General features: G+C 39.5%; 1 non-coding gene across 1 annotated transcript; it reads right to left on the bottom strand.

Moving 5' to 3' along the window:
- Positions 1 to 510: 510 nt before the first annotated feature.
- Positions 511 to 581, bottom strand: TRNAA-UGC (transfer RNA alanine (anticodon UGC)). Its single transcript has one exon. It is a non-coding gene; the product is annotated as a tRNA-Ala (tRNA).
- Positions 582 to 7,896: the final 7,315 nt, after the last annotated feature.

Here is a 7,896-nt window from a genome sequence, read left to right as displayed (position 1 = left end):
GTGTCCATGTCAGCCCTGGTACAAACTAAAGAAATATATTACTTCGGGTTTCTAAACTCAGTAAATAATTGAAGATCACATTAAAGGAAATGATACAGGTCTGACATTATAACGAGGGAATAGTGCTTCTTGCTCTGATACTTTGGTGTTACTGGCAGCCATCATTGTAGCAAGCCTTGTACGTTTGAGTAATAAAAATGCTTGACACTTAGCAAGGGATTTATATTTTTTGTCTTCACTGTCAAAACTAACCTTGTTCTTGTTAGCTGCTGTCAAATTGGCCCCGACTCAGGGCAACCCCATGCACAATAGAATGAAATGCTGCCTGTCCCTGTGCCTTTTCCATGATCCATCATGCATCCACAGAGTTGTTATTGGTTGAGTTTCAGAAGTAGATCACCAAGCCTTACTTCCTAGACTATCTTAGTCTGGAAGATCTGAGGAAACCTGTTCAGCATCATAGCAACATGAAAACCTCTACTGACAGATGGTTGATGGCTGTGCTTGGGATGCATTGGCTGGGAATCGAACCCAGGTCTCCTGCACGCAAGGCAAGAATTCTACCCCTGAGCCACCAAGGCCTCCACAAAAAACTAGTAGCCGTTGAGTGGACTCTGCCTCATTGTGACACCATGTATGTCAGAGTAGGACTGTTCCAGAGGGTTTCCAATGGCTGATTTTTCAGAAGTAGCAATCAAGAGACAATTTCAGAGAACCTTTCTCTTTTCCTGGTATTGTTATTCTTTCTTCTTCATCTTTTTCATTTTCATTCTTTTTAGGCCAAATGTTGATGTAAAAATGTAAAAATAAACATCTCCTTAGCTTGGAAGTAGATTTGTTTTCGTTTTTTTGAGATGGGTTGGAAGAATTTATCATAAAGCTGCCAGGAGCTGGATTTCAACTTAACATATCTTCTTAGTGTCCTGTTGTGCCTGATACATTCGCAGCCCTAGAAATTCCTCTGTCAGACGAAGTGATGCTTCATGACTGGATATGACTCTACCTCCACTCCCACCCAATACTAATCTATTGCCAGAAACTTAAGCAAATGCTTTCAAGAGGACTTCAACACCCAGTCCAAAGAGACAAATGTTCTAACAGGAAATGCCTGAGAATGTTTAATCTGTCAGACGGAGAGAGTTAAGCCTCATTAGGGAGGCTCTAGTTCCAGATTTACCATGGCAACCTCTAGAGATACATATCTAGCATGTTAGTGACACGCTGACATCACATTTTTACTCCTTGAGAAAGAGGCAAACAGAGCTAAGACTCCTTTATTACCATTGTGAGGTTAAAATGATGCCATGTGTGGGAGGTATGAAGAGAGCAGCTTTTACATAATTCAAATCACTGTACAAGATAAGAGCAGGGAATATGTTCATGTTACGTATCCTCTTACTCAGACAAAATCTGGTTTGCTATAACAGGTAAAAGTTTATTGACACTTCACGCAAAAATATCTAATGTATTATTTAGCTTCCAACTAGTACTTTACACTTTTTGAAAATGAACTGTAGGCTAAATACTATTTGTTTGTAATCATGCCACAAAATTTAGGTCTTTGTAACCTTCATTTTAACTTTCATTAAGTGTTGGAAAAACTATGGATTACTCAGTGGGACACTGCAGTTGATGGACCTACAGCACTGAACGGGCAATGAGATGCTTTCTAAGTTATTGGATTCTATTTCAGCACACTTGAAGACAAAATGGTCACCGTAGGGTGGAGCAGAGTGGGAGTCAGTGAGGATCTTTGGGTGTCACTTTTTCTGCCCTCCTCCTTAAGTGGGAAGGAGAGAGATAGATGGTGGCAAGCATGTTAGAAAATCAGAAAGGAGGCATCATCATCAGGGCCTGGAGTGAGAATTCCCTTTTGAGCTACCTGGACTCTGAACCTTCCAAGGGTACTTCCAGTTTGGGGAGAAGGAAAAGGAAATTGTGCAGCTAAAATGAGATGGTCCCTGTGAATATTGGGGTACTGTCTTTGGGCCTACCAAAATCTGGATCAGAAATTCTGTTCTTGTTATCATTACAAGACAGAAATTACAGGACACTATTTTTTTAGGAGATATAGAATGGTTTAAATGCACTGCCAAGTCACATCTAGACATTACCTCCTCTTGGCCTCACCTCTTGCATCAGCAACTGCCGTTTCTTTGCTGTCCTACCTATCCCAATGTCTTCAATTCCTTTTTTACCATTTCCTATTAAACTCAATCCAAAGAGGGTTTGTCCACTCCACTCAACCAAATCCGCTCTTCTCAAGATCACCAGTGATCAAATACTCTGGCCTCATCTTACCTAGCCCAACACTAACATTTGATAGTGCTGACCCACCAGCATCTTTGAGCACTGGTTTCACATGTCTCAGAGACACCAAAATCTCCCAGTTTTCCTCTTTCCTTACTGGATCGCTCCAGTTTCAGTTTCTTTTTCAAGTTCCTCCTTTTTTACCCAACCTCCTAAACTTGAAGTCCCCCAGGGCATTGACTCTCTTGCTTATGCCTTCTAGTCTCCTGGTTTAACATCCCATGTGTATACCTGCAATTACCAAATTTATCAGCCCAGACTTGCTCTCTTAACCCCAGACAAAGCTGTCTACTTGACATCTCCACTTGAATGTCTAATAGAACAATGAACTCAACGTGTCAAGAACTCAACTCCTTATTTTTGGCAATGAGAACAGAAGGCAAAGAAGTTGCCTGGGTTTTGCAACTCACAGGACCTTAGGCTAGAAACAACGGCAAGACATGGGATACGCAGAGGATATTTAATGAACTGTGGGAACTTCATGCTAGCCCATGGCAGAGTTAGTAGTGACAGTTGTTTTAAGATTTTTTTGTGGCATTTAAAGTAGAGTCAAATGAGACAGAGGACACCACCAAAATAAATAAGTCAATACGGAAGTGAATTTTTCCATTGATCTCAACTTCCCCAGTAATTCCACGATAGTTTCTACTGGTAACTGCATCTATAGCCATGTAGGTCTCCCATTTTAAGAAAACTCCAGCCACATTTAGCCTAAGATCCATCCTCACCTCAAGAATATTGTGCAGTTCAGTCTTCCATAAAAATATGTTTCCCACAAGCGGCCATCTAAGATGCATCAATTGGTCTCAACCCACCTGGATCAAAGGAGAATGAAGAACACCAAGGTCACACGACAACTAAGAGCCCAAGAGACAGAAAGGGCCACATGAAGCAGAGACCTACATTATCCTGAGACCAGAAGAACTAGTTGGTGCCCGGCCACAATCTATGACTGCCCTCACAGGGAGCACAACAGAGAACCCCTGAGGGAGCAGGAGATCAGTGGGATGCAGACCCCAAATTCTCATAAAAAGACCATACTTAACGGTCTGGATGTGACTAGAGGAATCCCGGCGGTCATGGTCCCCAAACCTTCTGTTGGCACAGGACGGGAACCATACCTGAAGACAATTCATCAGACATGAAAGGGACTGGACAGTGGGTGGGAGAGAGATGCTGATTAAGAGTGAGCTAGTTATATCAGGTGGACACTTGAGACTGTGTTGGCATATCCTGTCTGGAGGGGGGATGGGAGGATAGAGAGAGTTGGAGGCTGCCAAAATTTTCACGAAAGGAGAGACTGGAAGGGCTGACTCATTAGGGGGAGAGCAAGTGGGAGTAAGGAGTAAGATGTATATTAACTTATATGTGACAGACTGACTTGATTTGTAAACTTTCACTTGAAGCTCAATAAAAGTAAAAAAAAAAAAATATGTTTCCCAAAGTTTTCAGTTATTTAGTCAAATATGGTGTCTTCTGAGGTTGCCCCATTAGCGTGAGGTACAGAGAAACCTTTTTGTTCTTACTTAATTTATCTAACAGGTAATATTGAACCAAATTCTCTCTCTCACACACACACACCCCTCAAAGGTATATAGTAATCCTCAAGAGAGTAGAATTTCAAACCATATTAAGAAAACACTTTGCTGCCTATCTCATAATCTGCACGGTTGTCAATAAAATTATGTTTTACATTATTTTGAAAAACAATGGCATAAACACTTTGAAATTATTTCAGTTCCAACGCATGACAACCCCATGTATAACAAAAGTGAAACATTGCTCATACCTGCACCATCTACATGATCATTGGTATGTTTGAGTCCCTTGCTGCAGTTATTGTACAGTGCCTTCCAACCTAGGGGACTCATCTTCCATCACTATATTAGACGATATTCTATTGTAATCCAGAAGATTTTTATTAGCTAATTTTTAGAAGTAGATCTCCAGGCTTTTATTCCTAGTCTGTCTCAGTTTGGAAGCTCTACTGAGAACTGTTCATCATGGGTGATCCTGATGGTGTTTGAAATGCCAGTGGCATACCTTCCAGCATCATAGCAACACACAAGTCACCACAGTACAATGAACTGACAGACGGGTGGTGGTTACAAAATATTAGCTATGAATATATAATTCATGTAATAGAAAAATACTATTTTTAAGATCTGAATAATAATTTGAACCACTTAAAAAGGCATCTTTTCTGTGATACCCACATATTACTATAATAAGACTCAGCAGAAACTTTGAAAGTCAAGATTTTTCTTTTGATTTTAGCTAGGCCAAAATCTTGAGCTCTACTTTTCCTCTGTAAAGTCAATATGAGAAACAGTTTGAAGGGTTCCCGCAGGATAAAACCTCCAGATATTGAAGATTGCACACACATGCACACACACACCCCTCACCTCTTACCACTAATGTTGAAAGGTCTACTTCCCAATATCAGCCAAAGAAAACCCTATAGATCACAATGGTCTGATTCCATTGTGCATGGGGTCACCATGCATCGGGGGCTGACTCGACAGTAGCTAATAACAACAACAAATTGTTATTACAGCCATCTGCCAATCCTCCAGTCTAAAATCTTATCATTAAAAAGTCATTTTTTCACATGTAAGCCTGCCACCCCCCAAAAAAGCATAGCTTTAGCAATTTTACAGAATTAAAATCCATTTGACCATGAGTTTTCATCTTTAAGATGTGTACTAGCATAAAGAAATGGCTAAGGCATCATTTAGTAGAGGATATTTCAGTCTCTGAAAGACACTGCCTATGGTATCTGTTGATAAAGAATCAATTAAAGAACTCATTTATTCTATGACAGTACATAAATCATCTCATTTCTGAGAAATAATAGTATAAAAAATTAGTAGCATGTTAATTATTTTTACTACTCATTCCATAAGTATTTCTTGGGTATCTACTTTATAAAAGGTACTATACAGGACTCTGGGAATACAAAATAAATAAGCATGATTTGTGACTTCAGTGCACTCACATTGCGCATTGAGAGTAAAGAAAAACACAATGATATTACCACCTACCAATCTCCTGCACTGCCACTCACTTTACAATAACTCCTTTCTCTTCCAAGCTGTGAATGCAAACAAATGAGTGTACCAAAGTCACATGGCAACAAGAATTAAAACTTGTTATCAAGCAGTTTCTTCCTGACCATGGCTAGGTAATAGGAGTTAATGGTTCTCAAAGTAGAGTGGAAGAAAAAGCAAGATAAGAGGTGACTGATTATGGTAATAAAATAATTAAACTCCATTAAGATCAATTACCGACACAGGGATCTTAGCAATTTTCTTTTCAGTCATTCACCATGGTCCTTTCCCTCTCCTGTTGCCTTTGCCACAATATTTATTATCTAGAAAGAAAATTAACCCTATCCTCTCATTTTCCTTGAGTTTGATGTACCATACTCATATTCTCATTAGAATGAATCCGGAATTCATTCCACTTTTTTTGTGTTGTTTTCAAATTTCCTTTGACTTATCCCCAGCACAACACGATTTGAACACTCAGTGTGAAGTCCACTTACTGCAAAGTCTGACTGGCCCTTGCTCAAGATTTCATAAACCAAGGCTATCATCTGCCTTACTCCTAATCAACTCTACTGAACATTTTTGTTTTAAGTATCAGTTGATTAACACCTTTTAGTATCTTGTAAGCTTTAACTTGAAAAAAAGTTACATATATAATATTGACATATAAATATACATATATATTTATATGTATACTTCAAATATTATTTCTTAGCTTTATGAGGCAAACCTTATATGAGGTCACCAAATGAGAGTTATAATCCTGAGCACATAGTGTGATCCATTTCGAGCAGATCAATTTAAGTTAGGTGTAAAGCCCAAGTATAAAATCCTTGGTCCAGCACTACAAACTGACCTGTTAATACAGTCAAATCTCGGTATCTGTGGGGCATTGGCTCCAGGATCCCCCAAAGATGCCAAAATTCACACATACTGAAGTCTCTTATATGGCATTGTATTTTCATATAACCCACCCACATCTTCCTGTGTATTTTAAATCATCTCTAGATTACTTATAATACCTAATACAATATAAATGCTACGTGAATAGCATGTTATACTGTATCATTTGAGGAATAATAACAAGACAAAAAGGTCCGTACATGTTCTGAATAGACGTAGCCATCATAAGCCTAACTACATAGTACACAGCAGATGCCAGGTGAACAACACTCAAACAAGGAGTGCCGGAGACAGACTGAGGATCTGTGAAATGGTGGGAGGCTACAGCAGGGGATGCCTGCACATCATATATATATATATATATATATATATATATATATATATATTTTTTTTTTTAATATTTTCCGTCTATTGTTGGTTGAATCCACAGATGTGGAGCTGGCAGATACGGATGGCCAGCTGCAATCTGCTTATTAGTAAGGTAAATTCCTTCTATTCTTTGTGGTTCGCCTTGGTCATCCCTGATTACAATTTGTATTGGGGAAGATGGTATATTAGAAATGTCCCTTCTTTTGGATTTGGGGGTGAGATTTATAGTAAAAAGGAAACAAATCCAAGTTGACATTCTCTTCACATGCATCCACTTCTGTATGCCAAAGAGAAAGCCATTTCTATGTGGTGTTGACTCTTACAATATTCACTTATTCAGGAAATATATATTGAGCCCATATTATGTCCCTGGTACTGTTCTGGATATAGGGATAGAGCAGTGAACAAAACAGACAAACACCCCTGCCCTTATGGAGCTTACATTCTAATGGGGGAGAAAAAATTCAGCGACAGGAGAAATACACAGTAATGCAGAGGCTGATTATTTGTTAGAGGGCAAAGTTAAAGGCAGGAGACCTGAGAAAAAGCATTTTCCTCATATCATTTAGAAAAAACAATTCTCCTTTTTTTTTTTTTTCTAGTATAGTATGCTTGATTCTCAAAGGAACTAGTAAAAGAATAAGCCATAGGTCTCACTACTGGGGAGACAGAACAGGACTTGGAGTACTTACATTCCTATTAGAGCCCAGTCCTCTGGAGGAGCCAAGAAGAGCCTCCACTAGGAGCCAAAGTGCAAGGCCCTAGAGTTCATAAAGACCAAGAGAGGAATAAAGGGATGGGGAGAAGGGGTTATTTCTTCCTTAGGTGAGGTGAGTGAAGTTTCTCAGGGAGTGCTGAGGACACAAGAGAAAGTGACATGGAGGACATGAGACAGAATAGCTGCCTGGTAGCTAAAGTGAAACAGAAACAAGAATGAGGGGTCAGGAGAGGGCGTCTACACATGAGCACTCTCTCCCAGAAGGCCGGAGTCTGCTTGGGTCCTGTAAGGGAACAACCAAGATACAACTTTGTGATTTGTGTCACCTGTGTTATAATCAGCTGCGTGTTTGATCTGGGAAAGACTAAGCAAATAGGAAATTCTCAGAGGAAGGGTGGGAAATGCCCTTGAAACATATGAACATATGCTGGGTTTTCCAGTGGAGACCACACACACAAACACACACACACACACACACATTAGTAGGCACAGTTTTCACAGCTTATTGACAACACAGTGATCCCCGATAGTTGGTTAAAAAAAAAA

The sequence above is a fragment of the Loxodonta africana genome, chromosome 6 (assembly GCF_030014295.1).
Source record: "Loxodonta africana isolate mLoxAfr1 chromosome 6, mLoxAfr1.hap2, whole genome shotgun sequence".
Lineage (NCBI taxonomy): Eukaryota > Metazoa > Chordata > Mammalia > Proboscidea > Elephantidae > Loxodonta > Loxodonta africana.
The sequence above is the reverse complement of the archived record's forward strand: the minus strand, read 5'-3'. Positions and strand labels throughout refer to the sequence as shown.